This window comes from Mycteria americana, chromosome 7, assembly GCF_035582795.1.
Source record: "Mycteria americana isolate JAX WOST 10 ecotype Jacksonville Zoo and Gardens chromosome 7, USCA_MyAme_1.0, whole genome shotgun sequence".
NCBI classification, from domain to species: Eukaryota; Metazoa; Chordata; class Aves; order Ciconiiformes; family Ciconiidae; genus Mycteria; species Mycteria americana.
This window is the reverse complement of record NC_134371.1, coordinates 34192243-34216015: the sequence shown is the minus strand read 5'-3', so window position 1 is coordinate 34216015 and position 23773 is coordinate 34192243. Positions and strand designations below refer to the sequence as shown.

Genomic DNA, 23773 nt, shown 5'->3' with positions numbered 1-23773 from the left:
AAACTATATGGCTTTTGTAGGACAATTTACACATATCTAGCATTTGCACTGTCATATATTCCCTTTCTTAAAGAATTATTTTCAGATATATTCCTCATATTTCCCTCTCAGTATGGAACATCCATTCTACTAACTAGTAACCTGTGCTCTTCAGATAGACCATTTACTAGTGTAATTTCTTTCTAGGGGGATTGTCAAAAACAGAAAGAAAGGATTACATCAACTTCTCCTTGTAAAGAATTGCTGAATGAAGAGCCTCAACAGTAGGAGCTTTGCAGTAGGGAAGCATGCAGCTGAATTATAATCTTGGAACTAGCAGCTAATGCAAATTTTGAGAGTGCTGTTGAAGGGAAAGCAGCCCTGAAAGACAGAGTAAAGAGACAGTATAATCAGAAAAAGAGGTGTGAAGGTAAACGTTTCCATTCTGTATTGGACTTGTTTTCCATGTTGCTTTTGACACAACAAGATATAGCTTGTCTAAATAACTCTAGTTGTCTCTTTGTGATTCTGTAGAAACAAAGAATGGGAAAAATTGGGTTGGAGGAAATTTTAGAAAAATAAAATTCAGCTGATATTTCATTTCTTATAACATTGGTATTTAATTGCTAAGGGACAGTCAATTTGATGTGATGGGAGGGCTATAAAACCTTAGGAAACAAAATTAATTCTTAAATCTACTAAAGGTTTAGCACGGAGAAAGGGTGCAAAGTCTAGATCCTATGGTGTTTCAAAAAACTCCTGCTATGTTGCAAATCCGTTTGCAAAGTGTTTTCACACTTTACCTTGCCACAGCATGCAGAGGTCTTGCAAAAGCCTGTCACATTGGTGTTTCAGAACCACAGAACAGGTGAATCAAAAATTCAGACTATTTGTGACCAGAAATTTAGACTTACTCATCTGAAAATGTTGACCGTTGTTTACATGATCCCAACGATGGGAATGAGTATTTTATATAGGAGCATTTTAACTAACTATCAGTCACTCTAGCTACATTAGTAATCAACCAATCAAAAAGCCACTGCAAGGTACATTATAAGTTTTTATTTATAAATTGTTGTTATTTTCTGTGGCAAAAATAATCTCTCTGGAACCAGTGGAGCTTATTTGTGGGCCAAGTGATTTCTCAGCATATGGTTTGGTTATTTGTGATGTAGGTTTCTTCTACATAGGCACTTGGACAATTTCATGGAGATTTATCCCTTATTTTTACGTACATAAAAATGATAGCTGTAACAGTAATTTCATAACACTTCCCAGTCAAAAGTCATATGACAATTGCTAAAACCAAGTCCGTCTGTGCTTTCTTCTACCTCATGTCAAAATATGTGAAACTCTGTTGTTACCTGAGTAAACTTTTCAATGTACTTGTATACTTGTGAAAAGCCTTGAAATTGAGAAAGGAAAAGAAAGCCCAGATAAGCAAACCTGAGTCTCGTTCAATTCTTCCATGATAAGTATGAAATAGTTTACACAGTTCTGATAATATATTTCTCATAAGGACAATCCAATGGCATGTGTCAAACCACAGCCTGAGGGATGTAAAGATTATTTTCCAAATTTTAACTGACAAATATCGTGCATATGCTGGAGACCATTAAAAATCACAAATTATTTCTGGAAACATTTCATTGCATCTCAGTGGAAATGACAAGTTCTTTTTTAAAAAATATATACTATCTCTGAAATCATTGTATGATTTTATGGTTTTTAACCTATCCTGGGGAGAGAGACAGGAAAGGGAAAAAAAACCACATGGATGTTTTAAACAGGATTATAATCTTTCCCTGGCAGCCGTTCTTAATAACCAGCAACAACTTCACAATATATGTCCAACTGATTTATGAACCAATATGGAAAATTTTTAAAACTAGAAATAATTGTATAGCTACCTGTAACTGCAAATCAAGAACTGTATTCTTCTCTCATTGTATATACATAGAGGTATACACAAGTACATAAATTAAAGAGAATTTAGTCTGTATTCATAGTAATAATAATAAGTTGTTCATGTTACATTTGTGTAACTGAAAAAAGCAATTATTAAGGGCCTAATACCCTAGAGGGTGACTTTTCAAAAATGTTTATGCATCTAATACGCAGGCTGGGAAATGCATCTACTGGAATTATAAAAAAATTAATTAGAAATGACGCTTTTTTTCTTCCTTTCCCTTTCCCTTTCCCTTTCCCTTTCCCTTTCCCTTTCCCTTTCCCTTTCCCTTTCCCTTTCCCTTTCCGTTTCCCTCTCCCTTTCCCTTTCCCTCTCCCTTTCCCTTTCCCTTTCCCTTTCATTTTCTCTCTCTTTTTTCCTTTTTTTTTTTTCCAAATATATAATTACTATTATTTTTCTAATGAGTGACTTGCCTAACCTTCCAGGTTTTCTTAATATTCCCAAGAGGAGCCTTTGGACTCTTCATTATTTAGAGTCTGAAAATCTATATCCTGATCCTTTGGTGACTCCATTCATTTCAGTGGGATGACTGCGTGAGATGTAAGTTACTACTCAGTATATGCAAAGCAGGCTGAGCACACTAAATGTCATCCCCTGCTTGGTGGAATCGATGTGAATTTAGGCTGTTTAAAAGATGTGCAAGTGATTGCTAAATAGGGCTGTAAAATGTTAACAGCATTATTCAAATTGTTTTCTGATGTGTACAGAAATGGTTTCCTTTTCAGAGGCAAAATGAGTTACTGACATTTCCTTCACTTTGTCTAGAATGTACTTATTTCACACAGAAAAAAAAATTAGGAAAATGACCTTTTATGAGATGGAAGAAAGAAAAACAAATAGTGTGATAAATGTCATCCTGTTCCAAAACAAATTAATGAAATTGCACCTACATACCTTGCAACTGAATCTTATTTTCAGGACTCTGAACCAGAACAGAGCTGACAGAATCTAGGTTGTCATAGTTACTGCAGCCAAGAGGACCAGTCCGCGTTTCTGTTACCTGATGGTAAGGGAATGGAAAAGCATTTGCTGTATTATTCAAAACAGACTGAGGAGTTCAGAAGCTTGTTTCATAAAGTTTCCCTTTAATTCAGCTGGGGGTACATTTCAGACTTAATTAAGGTGAAATAGCTCATTTGAATTATGAAAAGTGTGACTACAAATGTTTTACCAGTACTGCAAACTTTAATAAAAGTGGTTCATAAAAATGAAGACTGTGATTTTCACTGATGAAACTTGTGTACATGGCAACTCCTTGGAAAAACTTTGACTTTTCTTGTGTAGCACAGCAGGATCCAGAAGTAAAAACCTTTTATAATGAGCTCTATTTATAATGGTGGTAGTGGTGGGACATTTTTCATCAGAAAAAGGCCTAAGATAAGATTAGACATAAGATTCTGGACATCCTGCCTATTGTTATCACTGAATCCATGACCACAGAATCAAAATACAGCTAAATTAACCAAAACAGAATCGCCACAAGTAGAGCTCTGGCTTAACAGTTGAGGACTGTGCTTGGCAATGGGCAGTTAGTTAAATGAGTAAATAAATAATAAAAAAAGAGTTGACAATGGAATATTATAGATAATTCTTAAGTGTCAACAAAATAACTATAAAGGCTAATTTCTTTTTTAAATGTTATCCTAAGCAAAAAAAAAGGGTCTAATGTAGTTTCCTACTAATGAAGCACTGCAGGTTTTGAAGCACTGTTGTGATGCCCAGAGGGCAGGTGGCAGCTCCACAACAGACTAGGCAGCACCTCAAGTTTTGTTGTGGTTTTTTTTTTATCTGTATAGGGAGTAAAAGAAAAAACCCAAACCCTTAGGATAGACAGGTATACAATGTTCTCACTTTTTTTAAGCTGGATTGGGTGCTGTAGAAAAATCATGGTTTTGTAGTTCTTTCTCCTTTATACCAAGACTAGGCAGAAAGAAGAAAGTGAAAGTGGAGTAAAAGTAATACAAACAGAGCCCTAGGAGGAAAAGCTGGCCATGGGATATCGTCCCAGCCTACCATCAAAGTACAACCAATTCCTCTATCATACCCCCTCCCAAACTGCTCCCAGCCACTATCCTGGAACTTCTTAGCTCTCTTCTTTTTACCATTTCAGAGGTTGTGTCCATATTTACCCTTATTTGGGGATCTGCCTCAGTTTTGAATACAACCACTTCTATTTTTTGTTACTTCAGGTATTGTATTCTGCTCTGGATCTCCTGGAGAATAAGCCTAAATTATGGGGCCAAGGAGCTCATTTCCAAAATACACACCTCCACTGAGCTGCCGACTGACATGTAAACAGACAGCTAACATTAATTCTTACGAACAGAAGGAAGCTTGCTATTTTAACAATCTGTTTTGAAAGGAATATGAAGGTTTGCTAAAATAATCCATGAATGTTCATGTTGCCTAGGATTGCCTAGCTCTCTTACGGTTTGTGCTATCACCAGCATGTGTGGGTGGCTGCAGCTGGATCATGCTATTCTTGAAACCACCGAGATTTCACATTTTCCAAGATCTCTTGCACCTTTGCAAAGTGAATACAAAATCTTAGGCTATTCCAAGCTCTTGGCATCTTTCTGTCAGTTTGAACTAGTGTTCCTGAGAGTGGAGAAGGAGACCCTTTGCAATGCCTGCAGCCCATGGAGAGGACACACAGAACTGGCTTCAGCCAAACGTGTTAGCGGAATGCCAGCTGCGCAAGGAAATGAGACGGAGTCAGGATGTCTTCCCTGCACACATTTGGCAGTCTTTAATATTTATGCCAGGGCCAGATTTACCATGTTTTTTTCTTAGTTATCCTGAATCAGTAAAAAGAGTCTTGCACGGGCATCAGAATTGGCTTGGACATTGCTGGAATGACAATTTTGATTTACCTGTAAGCCTTTAGTCCTCTCCCTCTCCCAGTAAGTGATGTAAAATTCCATTCTAAAATCTTATTTTTGTGTAGTACCCCCAGCCCATAAACAGAATCCTAATCTGTTTATACAATAACAAAGACAGTCACCTACATTACATAAGATAAATAGCCAGAAGGCAGTTAGAGGGGTGAATGTTGTTATGAGTTTTATACTAGTTCTGAAAGATTATGCTCAGCATTTATCTATGCAATTCTTTATTTAAAGATCCATTTAATTTAGTGTTGTTTTGTATATTACTATCATTATTTTCAACCATTTGTGTATAAAGCAATGCAGCTTCATAAAGTTATATGAAATGTAGAAACTATAAAGCCAATTTTACAATTCCTATCCATTCTTATTATTCTTATGCCTCCTGAAATCACAAAATAAGGAAGGTTAGTAAGTAGCTTTATAATTATTTTGTCCCTTTTTGTTCATGCATCTTCGTTCTTCATTTGCATTATGCAAGACATAGGTAGAGTCTACCATTGTTTTGATTATGGGAGTGATAGCACTTGGTGTATTTAGGTGTGCCAAGAGGCAGCATGGGAAAAAATCATCATTAAATGACTATTTTGAATTCTTTTTTAGAGGCTGGTTATATAAATCCACTGATTCAAAAGAAAACTATATATATGAAAAAAGCTGAACATGGATAGTTTTTGAGATGACTTACAGACATTCATGATTGTTATAGAAAAGAAATAAAATGTTGTTCTAATAATAACAATAATAAATAATACTCTATAAATAGAGCAATAAATAAGGACCTTTTCCAAACATTATGCTTTCACTCAAATCTATATATTTATATTATTCATTCTTTTACTTTTCCTAGTACCTTAGCCTTCCTCTGTCATCTCCTTTGCTCTGGTACTCTTAGCTTCTGCATACAAAATATATTGCAAGAACAAAAACAAAATGTATAGTCCCAATATAGAACAAAGAAAGACTAAAGCAGATAAAAATCATCCAAACTGCAACTTTCCATGAATGACACTTCTAGTCAGAAGTCGAAGTGATGTAGTTACATACACTTTTTTATACTCTATACAAATCCTACTCAACAAAGATTGTAAATCAAGAAAAATCTGAGTAGTTGATAAATGAAAGCCTCAAATTTCTGTCAAATTTTCTAATCAAATACAAGGATTTAATTTTTGGGTAACTCATTTTGGTAACAGCAGACTACAGAGAAAAAAAAAAAAAAGGTCCAAATGTATTAATTCTGGTTTGATCCAAGTGTTACTGAAATCACTGATGATTTTACATTTTCTCTTTCAGGAACAATAGAAACAAAATTGGAAATGCAATGGCACTTCTTTAATTATCTTCCAAGCAGAGAACTGTGACTATATTCAGTCCCAAGATCACAGCTGAAAAGTGTTTTGTCTGAAAGTATACAATAAAAGATAAAACAAAAACAGGAGAGGGAAAGGTAAAATGTAAATGCAAAGAGTATGCTAAGATGCTAGCATAGTCCAGAAGCGATTCCATGTGAGCAAAGAACATCATAACCACATGCTTGTTTTGTAAGAGCTAGGCCTGCAGTCCATAAAGAATACTAACTCACAAAGCAAAATACCACAGAACAAAGTTATTTAATAACCAAACCCCCCTAAAACCCAATAACAAAATATGTGTGAAAACATCTGACATGAAACAAGCAGGCTATTCTCAAGTGTCTTGTTTTCAAAGATTATCACAGAACAGGTTTCCCTGGGCAGCAGGGTTTTCAGTTCCCAGAAACGAACTATAACATTTGGCATTAATGGGACAAATGCCTACAGTTTTCAGTGAGTTAAATCTCATAACCATGGTGATAACAACCCGATTATAAGTGCACTGAGAACATACCTCCTAGCACTTAAGCAGGGCTGAATTCTTGTGATATCAGTGGGTAGTATTTCCCTGGGAAACAGTATGCTTTTTTTGTCCATGATAATTAAGCCTATAGAAGGCTTTGCTAATAAAAGGGAAATATATTTCTGCAGAGATTTTGTTCCTAGTGCTCCTTTTAAATGCACATAGCTAATATTCCTAACTACATGCCCATGCAGAGGTAGTGTGCTGTCTTGCATAAAGGACTATCCTCTTCAGCAGGATTCTTTAACAATGTATTTGGCTTCTAAGGAAGATAACTAAGCCAACACAAAGGAGAATGAGACAATGAGAGTCACTTCAAAATAAGCAGCTGCATTCATATTTGTATAAACCTCTTTAATATTTTAAACATTAAAATAATGATTTTGAGCAAATTCATTATATATACATCTCTTCTGAACGATTGGTGCAGACAGGAGAATGGGCAAAAGTATGGAGGGAGGGGAAACCTGAAGTCTTTAGGATTCTCCTGTATGACTCTCCTATCAACCTCACCCTCAGGACTTGTCTTCCAGCCCATGTTCCCACATATTGTCATCCCTGCACATTCTGCAGTCAGTGCTCATTTCACCTAAAAAAAAGTTGATCAAATGAATAGGAACTAAATGTACTTTCTATTTAGAAGTGGTTCTCCTTCCAACTTTCTTTTTTTTTTTAACCCCAGGCTCAACAGTTTTTCACAGAAGCACCTTTCTTTCAGCACTTTCCTTTACCACACAATAGTTGCTGCTCTGCTGCCCTTATGTCATTGGGCATATTAAAAGACTCCCACTAATTAGTGTGTAATTAAAATAAATCAAATCTTCTGAGTGTTCCAAGCACTGATACTTGTCATGCTACCAGCTAGATGAACATTTCTGAGGGAGGTATAGGCAAACCAACAGCACCCACAATGTCAGGGGTTGGATTAATGTTTTAAATTTTTTTTTTAATTGCCAACATTCTAAAGCAATACCTTATAGGCATGTAACATTTTCAACACATTTTCTAGCAGCAGTATTGATGACATAGGACTGACTTTTTAATTTGAAAAGCCCACTAACTCAGGAGACCTGGAATCGTTCCCATCATATTCTTCTGTCATATGTGTTGTAAGATAGAACAGAAACAGTAAACGTGATCTTTCTGCAAATGAAATAAATTGCAAAATTTCCATTAACTTCATTAGAAGTGGAATAAGAACTTCTTTCAAGCTTTTGGGCAAGGAGACAACTTTCAGTTTCACTGAATGCAGCAAAAAAGCTTCCCAAGATATCAGTGTAATCCCTCCATTCCCTCTGCTTTGCTTCTACACTCTCAGGAATTTACTAGAACTAGAATTACTTTGAACTAGACTATTACATTACAGTAACAATGAGCTTGAAAAGACTTACCCACACATAAAGCATAAAATACCTTAGAAATCAGAATATTCTAGGAATTGGAATATTACTCAGACTATTTGAATTCTGCTCTGTTGTTACATTCTTTAAAAATATTATTATTTTTTAAGGCTGTTTAAGTTCAGCTGATAGGGAGCAAACACCTGTATGTTCAAGTCTATTCCCCACTATCTCAGAGAGCAGTTTATTACCTGTAAATTCCAGGAGAATCCACAAGAACATCGAAAAAAGTCTTTGAATCTATGCTGTGCCACAGGAAAACTGGACAAGAAACCAAGACTGTCAGGAATGCCTCAGCTCTCAGCTAGCACGAAACATATATAGGTTGAACTAACTTCTAAAGACACTTGAGATAGGGGTCAGGAAGTGAGGAGAAAATGATTACTCCTTATGCTGTTCTGTAACATCAACTCTGCAGACTGTGCAACATTCCTGAGGCTATGGAAATTGAAAGTGAGGATTTACCCCAGCTGAAATCACTGGCAGCTTTGACAGCTCTGGCATCAGAGCCACAATTTTCCCTTTAAATCCACTGCACATTTTAAATCCACATGCACATTTTAAATCCACTGCATGTCAGATGCCATGTTCCCAGGCAACCTTATGTAAAGCAACAGGGAAGTTTGCAGGAAATTAGTATGTTGGCAAACCAGTCAGGGCAGTGGCACCAGAGCCTTTATTTCCTGCACTTTCAGAAATCAAGGGTGCATCAGCCTTATGCAGAGAATAAGGACAGGCATTCTCTCAGAAAGAACAAGTTATCTCTTTTAATTAATCTTGAAGAATAGACGAGAGTGAAGTTCTCTTATGGAGAAAGAATAAACTTAGAGAAAACTTAATGAAAAATATTAGTATTTTCTTTCAGTTTGCATTTAGATACTTCTGCTTGCCCACATCTTACTTAAATGAATACTAATATTATTTTTTCACAACTTTTATTGCCTAAAGAGACAGCTGAGCAACAAACAATAAATGAAATCTATATATTTTGTTTAAAATATAAAATTAGAAACAAAGAGGACAGCAAGATACAAATTAAAATAATATTTCATGTTCATAAAAATCTCAAGGTATCTGCAGAAAGCAAAAGCAAAGAAGGTCACTGAAGTAAAGCCTAATTCCCAACCCTCCATCCTTTTCCAAACGTAACTCCATTACTATATAAAGGACAAAAAGCTCCAAAGAAATCTTGGGGTACATACTGTAAAGGGAGATCATATACCGACATTTAGCCCAACTGCAAAATCCAATGCAAGGACTTCTCAAGAGTATTAGGAATAGGATTTATATCTTCAGGGCTCAGTTCCAATATGCAATGCTGAGGCTACTGGGATTTTTCACCATGTCCCCATTAGCTTCAAGACGACAGCATGATTTGGCTATTTATAAGACTCACAGATATTATTAGCCATAATAATATTGCGGTTGAATGGAAAATAATTTTCTTTGGGAAAGTGTGAATAAAAAAATATAGTCCTTCCTGAATCAGAATAAAAAGTTAAAATGCTCTTTTTCTTTGTGAAGTGACAGGAAAAAGAAAGTCCAGGTCAATATAAAAATTATCTTTGAATAATTTGGAAACATTTTACCATTAATGTGGTCAGTTTTAAAATATATATATATATTATATTTTAAGATAAAAAATAAGAATAACTTGTGCTAAAGAAAAAATAGGTGTTAAAGGTTAACATTAGGACCTAAAAACAATATAAAAAGGACTTAAAGTCTTTAAGCTCAAAAACCAAAGTGATAAGGGCAGATTAATTAAGAAACAAATTTTCCATGGAGATCCTACCTATGTTTATGTATTTCTGTGCAATTCTAAAACTTAGTTGCAATATTCTCCTCAGTAATATCTCTAAAACTTAATAATTTAAGCTATTTCCAGATCTTCTATTTCCTCCCCTGGAATGCATGTAAACTCCTGATTTATTTTTGCTGTCCATAGCACTACAATCCCTAACACTCTGCACCTCACTTACTGTGACATCTGCATATTCTGCACATCTGTAGGACATTTTGCATATCCACTTTATTTTACCATACTCCAGTCAAACTACCCCTTATGGGGTTGTCATTCTAACCTCTCAAAAGAAATCACATTATTGTCCATAATGTGCACGTCTGCTGGTTTGCTCTCTGCCTGGGTCACATATATGTTTTTAGGGATTTATTTTTAGGTTGTATACTCATTACTTCCCTCCCATTTATTCCCTCTGGTAAATGATTGTAACACATTTGCCCTTTCTGTCTCATTGGTACTGCCAACTCTCAATTTATACTTTTGCAAAACTCTTATTTTTATGATACTGGCTTCTACATATTTTCCTGTATATTTGAAGGCCTACCTACAGAGTTAACAATTATAATTGATCTATAATTTAATCATTAAATCCCTATCAGATGTTCAAACTAAAGGGGAACACTTGGTTAAATTTGTTTTAGAAAAGAAAAACAACTTTTTACTGAAGTGAATATGGATGCCTCCTCAGTGTTATATATAGAGCAATATACCATACTAGTTTTGGTATATTGCTCTAAAACTTTGATTATGCTCTTGCATTACTATCATGTAGTTTCATCTGTGGTGAAAGCAAATCTTCAGCCTTTAAATCCCATGAACTTATGAAAAGACACGAAAAGAACATCTGAGACTGGAATCTGATTCCAAATTTTACTGCAGTAAATATGTATATCATGCATAGTGCATGGCTACAGATTATGTGATTCTTACTCAAAGTAGGCCAATAGGATTGGCAAACTTGTTCACTGTATAAATTATAACAGACTTAGGATTCAGAAATCAAATGTCTGACACTTACCTTTTAAACTAAATGTATATGTTCCTTGTTAAATATTATGTCGTAGGGAAAAGCATCTTCAAATATTTATTTGCAGTTGCACTTGAAACTCCAATCAAGGACAAATACCAAATTGGCTAAAGAATAGTAAAGCCCAAAGGACTTAGTGTTGAATCTATTCTGAAGCATACACATTTGCTAATGTTTTCTAACTCATTGAAGTGAGTTAAAGGAGCAATGCTCATAATCAAAGCTAATATAAGCACTCAGGAACTCATTGCAAGACTCAACAGTGCTGGGTTCTTTGATAAATGAGCCACAGCTTTTATATCATCCAAGCAGTTTTGAGGACTTGACTTGTGAGATTCTAGCGAGATGTAGGAAATCTTAGTAGTGTTTTGGCTCACTGTCATCCAGACTACTTCTGAATTCACTGTAGTGCTGAATGTTAAGGAAACATTTCAGGGCTTGTCTACAACAGTTTAAACCCCAGTGGTCAGAAAAGAATACAATTGGTCCTCATTTACCATGCTCAATCTTCGTATGGAAATTACTCATAGCAAAAAACGTCTCCCAGAGTCTCCCTGTTTCCATGCTAGTTGCTAGTCTGGAATGCAGAACCATCAACATTTACAGGCTGGTTTCAGACAGAAGTAGTTGAGGAAGCACCAGGGAAGAGCAACGGGGAAAGGAGGCAGTTTATTTGGGATATTAGCTTTCTATGTTAGGTCAACTTGCTGCAAGCCCGAGGTGAAGGTAAATACATCAAACCTGAGGGTATATTTGATTAAGATACAAATATTCACACAGTTAGACCTGGAACGCTCTACTATGAACCAAACAATTATTTTAATAATTAATTATATGTACATAGTTAAAAATGACTTTTCAGGTAGCAATTTTTACAGAAAACTTGCCACTGTGATAATGAGCATTATTCTAGATTTAAAAAATGATTGGAAAAGGCAAGGCAAGAGGAAAGAAACAAATTTGCAAGTGAAGGACCATACGAAATAAAAATGTTTGGTTAAAAATAAACCATAAGCTCTTAACACTTTTACCAAAACAAAATAAATTCCCCTTTTTATTCCCTCTGAGACCAGTTGTATTCCAGATAAGTCTATTGCCTTTCTGCTGTAGATCGGAAAGGAGGACTGAATCCAGGTTTCTCATTTCAGTCAAAATTTGCTGGAAATGAGAGTTGGTAGTTGTGTTCTGTGTACAGTCTAATCTTTCAGATTTGGTCTGTCAAAATAAATGGAAAAAAGAACATTTCTTTTACACTTAAGTCCTGTCAAATATGCACAAGTCAAGTGAAGAACCCTGTAGCATAAGGACTGAGATAGTTTTGGTTATACACACCCTTAAAAATAGAAACTTTTAATGTCAAACACTCAAAAGTCTGAAGATTGTAGAAACTGCTTTTAGTGAATGGAAACTGGGAAGTTGTAGGTACCAAACTATATTTTCATTATATTCCTTAAAGTTTTAATGAACACAGAAAAAGAGACAGAGAAGAAAAGAAAGAGTATCTCTCTGTCCAAAATTGCACATGACGTCAGGAGGTGGAAACTTCAAATCAGAGTTCAAGGTTTTACTTAGAGAACAAAAGTAAAACTGGATTCGTAAGTTTGCTGAGTTTGATTACATAATAAAAATACTCATAACTGCAAACATCAAATGGTTGCAACTGCAAACATATCAAATAACTGTAATATAACATATAAATAACTGCAACAACAAATAACGTAACTGCAAACATATAAAATATCAAAGTATTTCTGTAAATTTACAGTAATAAAGACCATTACAAAGTTGAAATACAAAGAATTTTAAAAAAAAGCCATCTTGAGAGGTAGGAAACATAGGTGAATGGAAAATTCCTAGAGACGTACCAAGATCCTATATTTTCATCAAGAAAGACCAGATCCTCCCCAGTGTAAATCAACACTGAATTTAGTGGAACATTGTGGATTTGCACCATGGGGGTTTCCATGTTTTTGACAGGTGAAAATACCTCTGGCACATGGCATTGAGCATGTTTTGTCAAACTCTGCTGTTAGACCTTAACTCATTCACCACCTATAAAGATTCATGAATGAACAAACTGACTGCTCTTTGGAAAGTTTTGGGTAATAACTGAGTGATTCTCAATATTCTTATTTCATGAACTAGACAAAAAGAGAATTTTAAATGTACAGAAGACTGCTCTTAGAATTAGGCTCCAGGGACAATGTTATCCAGACAGACTGCTGTGCCTAGCTGGAAAATCATTCAAATCATCCTGATTTATGGGAATAGAAAGACCTATCAAATATCAAGGCCTGTTCATTAGGCCATACATGAATGTATCCTATTATGGATCTTGCATTGATATAATTTTTGCAAAAAAAATGTTTAGAATATAGAATCTTGTCCAAGGGCTTGTTTTATTCATTTCTTTCTGGACCTGACATAGATGAGACAACACCTAGGGTAAAGAATGATGTATCATAAAGGCAAGTGCATTTCTTCAACCAAAAACTAGAAAAAGAGAGAGCTAGAGATCCTATGAGCATGAGAATCTAGGGAAAGAGGGAAGTTCAGAAGAACAAGGAAGAAACGAAAAGAGAATAGTTCTTACTATCAGTACTGTGGAGTCCCATGGAAGTAGGAAGACTTTGTTCTGCTCAGAATTGAAAGGACCTCTACTACCTGTAGGTTTTGATTTGTTTTCATGTAGACTACCATGTAATTTAGAAAATTTCTAGAGATATCTAGGTATCCAGCTCCTTTCATGACATGGTGGGTGAAAAACCCTTTGACACAAGTTGCTTTTTGAGTTACAGGTCTTCACATGTAAATGTTTGCATGACATTCATAAATGTCACTGTATATTTTTTTCATGCCTTTTTATTTATTAGAACATTTAGCTTGTATGCAGTGCACAGTTCTTTCTAAGCTATAGGCATTATAAGCATTATCTTGTTAGAGATTACAGTATAGTTTTGCTGTCAGAAATGTAAATCCTGCTGAAGTACTGTGTGAAGCCCTACAGGTAGAAATAATAGTGAGCTGCAGAAGACATCAATGATGTAACTCTTTAGAGAATAAGTTTTCTCTAAAGGCTTCTCATATGAAGGATATTTTCAGGCGTGTTTTGTACCATTAAATTAATAGATTGAAGAGGATGAATGCAGTTTGAATCATAAGCTATAACAGCAAAACATGCGAAAAAGTATTATGGGTATAAATTCTATAGGAAAAATAATATGAACACTGAAACCTTTCAACAGCCTTTTATTATTCTCTAAGTTTATTTCTTCTGAATCTGAGTCTCTATTACCCTGAGATATTCTTCCTAATCTGACCTTTGTGTTCATACATGTTGTTGATACAAGGTATCTCATATTTCTTAGGGTTCAGAGGTAGGGAAATGTTCCGTGAATTTTATAGTCCTTGCTTGACATTTTCTGACCTGCTAACAGGCTGTAGCTGTCAATTAGGGAGTGGAGGACATTGAGAGTGCTGAAATAAGTTTTTCAACCCATACACAAATGACTGCACAGCCAGAATAAAGACCAAATTAAAATCCATACAAATCTGAGTGCCTCCAAATTAGTGCCGGAATGCTCTGCTTTAACTACATTGTTCAATATATTCATTGTGGATCTCTCACTATTAAAAACCTCCATTTTCTGGGTTTATTTACTTTAGTTTCACTTTTCAAGGAAAAAAAAAGAATATGAAACTTTTAAGGAACTGTAGTATGAATTGTTTATAGATTTTTGACAACTGTGATGGCAAGTGTTCTGTGAGTGCTGTTAAGGTCTCGTGTTTACATATGTATGTTTATAACCTGCTTAGGGTTTGTCAGTCTTTATTTTCTTGGAGTTTTTTTTACCCTTCTGTCTTGACTAAACTACATAACTGATATAACAAAGTCCTTCAATTTGTTGTGGTCTGTCATGTCGTATGGTCTATCCTTTTTTGTTATTGTTTTGTGGTTTTGTTTTTTTTAAAGAGAAGAATAGTTATCTAAAGTCTTTCCAAAATGCATACCCTAGCATATCTATTATGTTCTATTTTGTTGCTTTGAAAGCATTTCATGCTGCATTACAATTAGCTGGAGATGTTATAACTTCTTGCACTCATTACTCCTCTATGCACATTGCTGAAAATATAATGAGACAGAGTAGTCTGTATTAGAGGCTGCTAAAACACATCCTTTTATGAGTGTCATGCTGCAGCTGCTATGATGTATTGTGTCAATTATGTTGCTGAGTATGCATTCTGAGAGTGTTTAGTAAAATACGTTATTCCATTAATTTGCTGGTCCTTTTTTCCCCCTTTTCTCTCACTCTCTGAAATACTGAGGGCCAGATTCTCAAAGGAATTGTGCTGTGTTACACCAGCTGAAGAGCTGACCTCTACATTATCTTTTAGGGAAAGCAGCCCTGGAGTTTAAATTTAATTAAAAATCGGCTGTCCAAATGAATTAAGGTTGTTTTTAATATTATCACCTTAAATTCTTGAATGAGATACGGAAATAAATACCTAACCTTTACACTTGGCATATTCTTAGAACTAGTTAGCAGTCCACACATAACAGTCACAAGATTTCTTATACCTATGGTGAATTTGATCCAAAGATCTTCAACAGCTCCCAGGCATAAATGCATAAAACCTCATGTACTTCAATTTTATAATGAGACAAACACAAATCCTGTTCTGTGCAGTAGAACATGATACAGAGACATCTTAGCTACCTGGGACTGGTCTAGCTTCAGAAAAAGAAGGGATATAGCTGTGGAAGTCCAGGGCTACTCCTGAGCAAATAAACGCTATTGAGAAACATGGTGTATTTGTCTGAGCACAACATTGTGACACAGCTTTCAGGTCATGTCCTGTGTTTCACATTTTATTGATATTAGCACCATGTACTAGCACATGGCCTCTGTGCTGTGCTTTGTGGCATGGCTTAGCCAGGCTCAAAGATCAGAATGTCAGCATTTTGATTCCAGCTGTCTAAACATGCCTATCCAAATCCACAATTAAATTCAGATTACTGAAAGACCTTTAGGAGCTAGGTGATGCCCAAAATGTAATGGAAGCTAGATGCCTAACTGCAGGTCCCAGTTCCTCTGGTAAGATTAGATAATGACCCAAATTTAAATTTAAAAATCCGTGCCTAACCATATAAATAGCAAGCTGATTTTGTGAAGATTTTAATAATAAGTGAGATTTTCAAAGTAACCTACAAAAGTATTTAATTCTCACAAAAATTTCATGGGAGTTTACCACAGCAAGACAAAGATTCAGGAGCACAAATTCTATGTATTTCCTGAAAATCTTAATTTTTAACTCCTCCTTTGAAAAATTTCACACTTGGGTTTTGTATGAAGGCAGTCTGATCTCCCAAGGTAGTGGAGAACTTGAAATTTCATAATGGACCTGAACAATACTTGTCCTTGAAAATCTGCACTGTTGCTTTTCCTTGACATGATTATGTAATGTCACCATACCTACACAATGGGGAAGCCACAAATTTTTGAAAAAGGACAATAATTTCTGGCTTTTAGTTCCCAAGGATTGTTTAGTTAAACTTACATTTACTGTTTAATTTCTTCAGTAGAGTCAACAAATACCTGATATTACAGGTCTTTCTGGCCCAATGTTTCTAACTGTGATTTTACAACTTAAAGCTCTTGCTGGGCACAGATTTTTGAACTTCTCAAGTCTTGGTCATTTACAAGGTTTCTCAGCTGTACAGTCTTAAATCCTGTCCACAGACTGAATGGGGAAAGTGAGGGTAAGAAGGGTTCAAGATCTGGATTTCAAAAGCTTAAAAAATGTGGTTGTTTATACAAACTATGAAAACTATCTACACTTAGAATGTGCCAGAAATCTGACCAAAGTACAAGGCTTTATAGTATTTCAGCATTTCTACTTTTGATTACAACAGTTGCTTGAATCCACAGGAAAACACATTCACATATGACATAGGAAAAAAATGAAGCAAGGAAGCTTTTTCAGACAGAACAAAGAAACAAAAAAAAATGTTCTGGATTTCAGTCTGAGTTTTCAGTGAGAAACTAATCTCATTACATTAAGTTTCCTCTCAGCCCACCATGAGTATTCATGGATTAATTATAGATAATCAGATATATTTATCATCACAATAGAACCCTGTTCTTATAAACTATTTGTAATCTAAAGTTTTCAGAGACAACAAAAGTGCTTAAATCTCTCATAGAAAAAAAAGTGTTTTGGGGGAAGAAAAAAGTAAATTGCACAGTAAAATTTAATTGAAGTTAAAGGGCACATTCTCAAGGTTGTTTATTCTTTCTCACTCAGATGGAATAAATGGGCTGTAATCTGGCTGTAAATAGGTGGTGGAAAATTCAATTTATGCATCTGTTCTTCTGTTGCCTCCTGTTCTTTTGTTGCACTGTGGCTGTCCCACAGCTGTTTGGACCCTAAGATAACACCTACACTGTATTCACCTGCCCCAACTCCCTTGAAAGAAAATGTATTCTGGAAGAAGATATCCTACAAAAGACAACTATTGTAACAAGCCTCACTTTATTAACTGGCAATGTTGTACTTGCCTAACAAAACTGTATTTATCCTTTTACAGAATACAGTGAGAATATCCAATAATATTTAATTTACCATGTGACCAATGTATTTCTTCTGTGTTCTGCACAATTATTTGGACTTAGTGCGGAAGTTCATTAGTGACAGTGGTGGAATTATCGCTTCTGGTGAACAGGAATTGGGGTCATTTGAGCAGGAGTATACTACGGTCTCCCAACTGCATTAGACTCAGAAAGCAGAATGAACTCTAGATGTACTATGCACAGCCCTCTCCCATCTACCCACGATTGAAAAAGTCTCCGAATTAGTTGTTAGGAGCATGGATGCATGATGTCAGTGTAGTACACGAAGGCCATTCTACCAGTGGGCAATGACAGGACATGTTGCCAGAATCACAGTAGATGCTACAGTAACTTCTGACCTTCATGTCTTGTTTACACCATCTATCAATCAGCAAAGGAAAGAGGTCAGTCTTACAGATTAGGGTCATTGCATAGTCTCAGGTCATTTCACCTTCCCCTGCACTTCCAGCTATGGTTAGATCTTCAATGGGTGCAAATTAACATGGCTGTACAGAAGTGAGAACAATGCCAAGTTGGAAGAGATGAGAATATTGTTCATTAAAGATATCACACAGGGAAAGAAAAATATTTGCTGACTCTATCTGTATTCTGCTTCCACAACTGTACAGGATTTTATTAAACAATGGGAGAGCATACCCCATCATCCTAATAGGGGTGTTAAAAGGGAGAGCTAACAGCCATCAGTGCATCTGAAGAGAAATTTTCATACGAAAAAGCTTCTAAAATGAGCATGCAAAGGAAGTAATGTTGGATCTGTAATATTTCAAACACAACAGGGTGTACGTTCATGTAAATGTATATGCAGATTAGATGCAGCCCTCAGGCACTTGGTGAGTTTCCAATGAGGCCCTTGAGGCTGCAAACTGTTGATTTAGAATACGAGCCTAACCACTTACACTAAAGTGCATGCATTAAAATATTATTGAATGAATGTATGTATCAGGGACTTTTAAATTAGTTAAATATTGATATAGGTTTAGGGTAGCTCCCATGGACATTTGATTTCCAGTTGGAAAATGTTGTGATGTGGTGATTTTACCTTTTTTAATGTGGAATAAACAATGTATTATCTATGTGATTAATGGGAAGACTCCATCAGTTGTGCTCATGTTATTTTTAAGGATAATTATGTCACAGCTAACAAACTTGACTAGAAACAAATTTGATTAACAAACTTGATTTATCAAATACATCTCTTCCGCTCCTTTCCTGATGCTGCACATTAACAGATTTTGCTCTGAACGGTATTGTTTTTCACTAGATAAATAAGAATTAAACATGAAATATTTAATGTTAATTCTCACTTCCCTCTCCTTAATGCTTTCTTTTCTCTGTGACATAACTTAGGGTTTTGATACAAAAGCTTAACTATAAAACTCATCAAAATATTATCTTCCTGTATCAATCCCACAAAATAATTTATCAAGGCCTGTAAGAAAAGAAATCAGCTATCATATCTCAGTGAATTTGAATGAAGTATATAAGAATTGCTCAAGTTTTAATTGTTTTAATTACATAAGGGAGAAAAATGTTTCATGTGTTGCCTCCAAAGAGAAATTCTTATAATTTGGGAAAACAGATATTTATTGCTGGTGATTTTTTTTTTTTCCAGAAGACTGATGGAGCTTGATCATTCTCACCTAATATTTGATCTACTGTTGATTTGGCTCTGTAACTCAAGAGACTTAATGGATCCCTCTCCCTGTCCCATCTGTAAAGACCTTAGACCTTAATCTATTACGGAAGCAGTAGAGGAAGAAGCTGGAAACATCAGGAACTGAATGGTCAAACCTAGAGACATCCCTAGTTTGTGAAAGGGGGAGTTGCTCATTGCTATCCTAGCATATAATTAAGCACTGCTATAGCTCTGTTAAATGCTCATCCTCTTTCACGTCCTAGATAAATTCATTCTTAGTGGTGCTTTTAAGGTAGCTTCAAGACCTCCTCTACTACTGCATGCTTAGGTTTTTTCTTACTGTTTCATGCTCCTGTAGATGAGAGAATATTTCTTCCCATAACATTATTATTACATTTTTGTTGCTAAATGATCATTAAACCTTATTAATATGTTACCAATTTACAATGCCTCCAAAATTAAATTTCTCCGTCCCCAAACCAGATAGCCTAAAAGACAGATAAGTCAGGAGAAAAGAAAAATCACAAGAAAGGGCACAAAATTAATATAGTAACTTGTTTAGAAGACACATCATGTTGTTTATAAGTATTTTCCTTTTGCTTTTTAAGAGAAAACATGCATTTTTTTGCAGGCACAACTACAGAAAAAAAGAGGTGTGAGGAGTGATGTAGTCTAATCTGAAAAGGGAGGCGTATACTGATTTTGGAACTAAAAGGAATGAAAAATGTTGACTTTGTTTGTGTTTTTCAGGGAAGGAAAGTGTATCTCTTCTTGAATAATATTTTTAGGGGTGTCACAGACATCAGGATAGCTGTGTCAGAACACTACAAACAGCAAATACATGGTTGTGTAAAGTTTTTTCTAACTACTGCTGTAGTTTCAGATTGTCCGTAGTCACAGGAAATGTGAAAAACAAACAAGCCAACAAGCAAATATTATCAAATTACTCCTATTTGTTTCAAAGTCCAAAACTCCAGGAACACCTCTGTGGCGGAGCTCATTTGTGCACTGAAGTGTTACGATTTATCTGCAAATATCATGTCTTTTGATTTGTGCTTTAAGTCTTGCCTGTTCTGAATAATATAATTTTTTGTTTTATTCAGATGTGCATTCCCAAAAGAATAGTTAATTTCTTCCTAATAAGAGTATGAGTTATTGGAAACATTATTAATACTCTCAGTTCTCTCTTCCTAAAATATAAACAACTCTCCCAGTATGGTAGAATCTAGTATACCGTGTATTAAAAAATGTGCAAAATGTAAATAAAATTGACTGACAAAAAAGGAAGGGAAAACAAACTATTCAAAAGATAACTATCCTTTTTGGTTTTTTCTTTTCAATGAAATGAAGTTATATGTACATAGAAATAGTGTTTTAAGACACAGAATTGCTATCTGAGAGTGAATCAAAAATGATAGTAACAAAGACTAAATAGATTCTGAACATGATTTTTTTTTTGTTAACTAGTCAGCAATCAAAAAATGATTCTGTATCACTTGGAAAACTTCTAATATAAATTCAGAATTTCCAGGGTTTCTAAAGCGGTTCCAATACCTTTATATTGGATTTCTTTGATGCTGGTCAGAGAGGAGTTATGACTCCCTTTGCAAATCTGCAGTTCGATCTCTCATGCAGAGGAAGGCTTTGAGCAGAGCTGTAATGAGCAAGCCAGACACAGAAGGTGCTGTGACTTAAAAAGCCGCCCAGTAGTTTGCTGGTGTAAAAAGCAATGGGTTCACTCTCCTCCCTGGAGCAGCCCAGGAGGGGAAGGCACAGAGCTGGCTGATGGCCACCCTGGTCCTCAGGTCCCTGGTCCAGGGTGCCACTTCTCCTGTACCAGCCCTCAAGCTGATCTACTGGAACACAGAAATCTGGCTCTGCAGCTCTACAGAAAGCCTGTGGTCTAACTTAGATGTCAGTATATATGTTTGTGGGATAATGGCTGAGGTGACTTAAAAATTAGAACTTATATTCACACTTTTATGTAAGGCACAGCATTGAAGAAGCTTCCCAGGTGGAATGCGGCTGACATGTAAGGAATCCATGGCATGGGAGTTCCCTAGGCCTGCAACCTTAGATGTTGGTAACGCCAGGGGAACTTGGTGTGCTGACTCTAAGAGGCGCTGCCCAGAGGGTGGAGCGGTGTGGAGATGCCGTGGCCAGGCTCTGCAATAATAGGGGAACTTAGAGGTGTCATGGAACTGATAAGCTGCATATTTACTACCCTGGGCCAACAGCCTGCCACGTTTTTGACAAAATGCTGTCCTTTTGGTGAACTTTGCTCATTATAACATCATTATAATACCAAAACACACCTCCATCCCAAAAGCTACCCACCTCCAAGGTGCAACCACCCCTCACTGAGCTTGCGCTCTGAATTTTCCTAGCTTATACCTTTAAAAGCGAAGCGAGAAAACTTTACACCAATCCTAAACAAAGGTATGTATGACTAGAGTCACTCAAGCTCCACCTGAAAGGTGAAAAATAGTATAAAATAGCTTAAGAGAAAGAGAATGTTAGGGAAGACACCATCGTGTACCACTCTGACGTCTGGGATCAGTCGACGGGCTGAGCCTCTCTTCCCTCCCATCGGGACGCCTTTGGGTAAGAGTCAAACACTTGGTTATACCAAGTGCCTCCCCGGGAAACTTAGAAATCTCTCTATATATAGAGTCGCTTTATTATCTTTTAACACGTTTGTGTCCGGCCGTGTTACTCATATTCTTGATATACACGTTGTGTCCAGCCGTGTTATATACATGTTTGTGTCCGGCTGTGTTATTCATACTCATATTCTTGGTATTTGTATGTGCTTTGCAGACAGTTAATTTATCACCGGTAATCCAAAGAATCTGTGTGTCTGTTGCTCTAATAAACTGCACTCTTCACTGCTCTGGCCATGATAGTTCCTTCAACACGACCAGGCTGGGGGGGTGTAAAAATTAATGCTGTCGCCTTAGCGAAAGCCCTGAACTAATAAGTGGCTATACACACAGTCCTTAGAAAATAAACTGTTGACCAGGTCTGAGACTAAGACTGGACCTAGCCGCACCTAGACTCCTCTCTGAGAAGGAGTTTAGAAAGCAAGGGGGTCCTGTCTGAACCTCGTGACTCAACGGGAGGGTTCCCCCCCAGCCACTCCTCAGACTCCTATTTGTATGCGACAGTAACTCTTAATGCAACAATGTTTTAATAAATAATCTTGAAATATGCTTTTTAGACCATGGATCTGGAACTTTATTTGATGGTTTTCCAATTAAAAAACAGTAGTGTTTCAAAAATCTGTGTGGAGAGAGAACAAAGAAATGCCTTCCCTGGCTGCTTTTTGTGTTCCTAGTTTTCAACAGAAACAGGTTTTTTGTTCAGTTAAGTGTTCTGACAATAGAAATTTGTAATGCAAATGTTCCCAGTCTCTCAATGAAAACAAGCTAAAAAGTGAGGGTTTCATGTATCAGCACTGTTACGTCTGATGTGAGAACCATTTTCTAGAGACCCCTACAGTCAATTAACCAAATCAGATTTGCTGACAGACTACAGCTTGCATTTGTATCCATCTCAGTGAGGGGGTGGAGAGCAAACTTAGTCATTTTGTAGTGTTTGTAAAAAACTTTGGACATGCAGAAGGTTCATTATGTAAATTGTTAGCAAGCAGGGTTGAATTTTGCATTATGACATGAATTTGCTTTAAAAAAAAATCAGTGAATAGAAAGGCAAAATTTCTTTTAGACACTGTTTTGTATCTACGTTTCTATGTTTTATCACTTCAGTTACCACTGATTTCAGCCATAAATTATCTTAACGTAGAAGGAAAGTTTTGCATGTGGTTTGATGGAAGTAGCTTAGTTTTAAAGGTTGCTGTACATTTACATAATAAACAATAAGATTATGAAGATAAATCAGATCAGAGGGATGGGTAGTATGATGGTCTGCAGCAAGACTGTGTGATTTGATGGGCAGCCCTCAAATGAGATCAGACTCCGTGTTGGTTCTGCTGCATTTTCAGCTGTGCTACCTGAACAGCCAAATGCCATACTGCACCTGTGGATGACCAGCTCTGAGCTGGGGTTAGCTGCCATGCAGCCAGCCCATGATGGATGGGATAGGAGTAATATCCTCCATATACCAGCAGCCAAACTGAACAGGTGCTGCCAAGCCACAAATTCTGGTTGTATCCTTCTCACTGTAAAGGCCCTGGCACTCCCAAGGAGGTGGATTTATATTTACTTGAGTAACAGCTAAGGTAGTTGGAAACTGCAGTTGGCTTCAGATGGTCTTTAATGAAGACCTTAGTTACCAGTGGAAAGATCCAATGGGAGGAATGGATTCTAAATCACATCTTACATTAAAAGCTTCATAACTAATGCATATTCAACTGCAAGTTGAAATTGTATTTGCTCTTCAATGCTGGAAATGGACTGAGAGAGGTTATTTCAAATAAGCAACATTAGGCTAAAGAGCTGCTCAAAAGAACACTTGTTGCTTTATATAATACCTGCTGGGGCACAGATCTTAGTCAAGCATCCTCCAGTGCTATGAGTGACCTACAGCAGTCAGTAGGCA

At 36.2% G+C, this 23773-nt stretch overlaps 1 long non-coding RNA gene across 1 annotated transcript in view; it reads right to left on the bottom strand.

The window, feature by feature from the left end:
• Positions 1 to 2903: 2903 nt before the first annotated feature.
• The window catches only part of LOC142413144 (uncharacterized), a 31933-nt gene continuing 11063 nt past the window's right edge, over positions 2904 to 23773 (bottom strand). The window contains exon 3 of the long non-coding RNA XR_012776683.1: positions 2904 to 2948. This is a non-coding gene — a long non-coding RNA (uncharacterized LOC142413144). The remainder of the gene's footprint in view (positions 2949 to 23773) is intronic.